Raw genomic sequence first — 1,353 nt, forward strand, 5'->3', positions numbered from 1 at the left:
GTCAGAACTCTGAGCAAGAGAAATGATGTCTGTGTAGGGGAGGGGCTGCAACGAAAAAGAAGCAGCATGCCTTGGAGAAATGCCTGATTCCAAGGCTCAGACAGGGAAAGAATAGGATGGGCCTGGAACACCTCACTGTGCCAGAAGCCAGAAAGTGTTCAAAGAATGATGGGGACAGGGCAAAAGGACACAGATGCCAGCTTTAAAGGGTTTCCTCTAGCCAAATTAGGATCCATTCAAACATCAAAATAATGATAGCAATGAGTAAAGTAGGAATAAAATAATAAAATGAATAACATCAGATAACATTAAATGAAAAGTGGAATAAAATAAACCTTGAGTCCATACAAATTTAAATAAATACAAGGATAAATTAAAGTATGATGAGGAATGAAATAGTTACATAGTTTCCAAGTAACTTCATGCAAAATATTCATTAATTACAAAGAAGAAAATGGTAACTTTATAGTGGAGAAAATAGGCGGAAACCAGTACATCAAATTGAACCTCATCAGGAAGAGAATAAATTAAAGTTTTGTGCCCCCTTATAGAACAAGAAAAACATGGCTAACTATGTAATGTTTCTGCCACTGTAGCATAATCTGGATCTATTTATGAGGAAACCTGAGACAGACCCATATTGGGAAATGTTTTACAAAATAACTGGTCTGTGATATTCAAAAGCATCAAGGTCTTAGGAGTCAAGGAAAGATTGATCTAAAAAGACATGAGAACTAAGTGCAACCCGGGATGTAGAACTGATCCTTTTGTTACAAAAGGCATTACTGGGACTAAATTGGTGAAACTTGGATGTGGTTTGAGGATTAAGTAATGGAGACTCATCGTTGTTAGTTTCTGGATTTCAATGTTGCATGGTGGTTACACAGGACAGTGTCCTTGTTTATAGGAAATACACACTAAAGGATTCAGGAGGAGAGGAGTGATGAGAATCAGATCAGCAATTTATGTTCAAACAGTTCCATAAGCTATTTGTATTGAACTTGCAACTTTTTCTGTAACTTTGTATTTATTTCAAAGTAAAATGATAATAAAACTCAAAGCTGCAGTATTGAGACTAGCAATAGGGGTAGAGGGGGACTATTTAAGAGGCGATGACACCCTCCCAAAGGTGAGAGATGAGGGTGGTTTAAAACAGACGGTAGCTCTGGCAGGGGCAGGAAGGGGATCCGATTATGGATATACAGCATACCAAAGATGCTGCATGGTTTTCTGATGGGTTCCATGAGAGATAAAGACAGACAGACAGACAGACAGACAGACAGACAGAAAGGAGGGAGGGAGGGAGGGAAGGAAGGAAGGAAGGAAGGAAGGAAGGAAGGAAGGAAGGAAGGA

Source organism: Theropithecus gelada, chromosome 14 (assembly GCF_003255815.1).
Source record: "Theropithecus gelada isolate Dixy chromosome 14, Tgel_1.0, whole genome shotgun sequence".
Taxonomy (NCBI): Eukaryota; Metazoa; Chordata; class Mammalia; order Primates; family Cercopithecidae; genus Theropithecus; species Theropithecus gelada.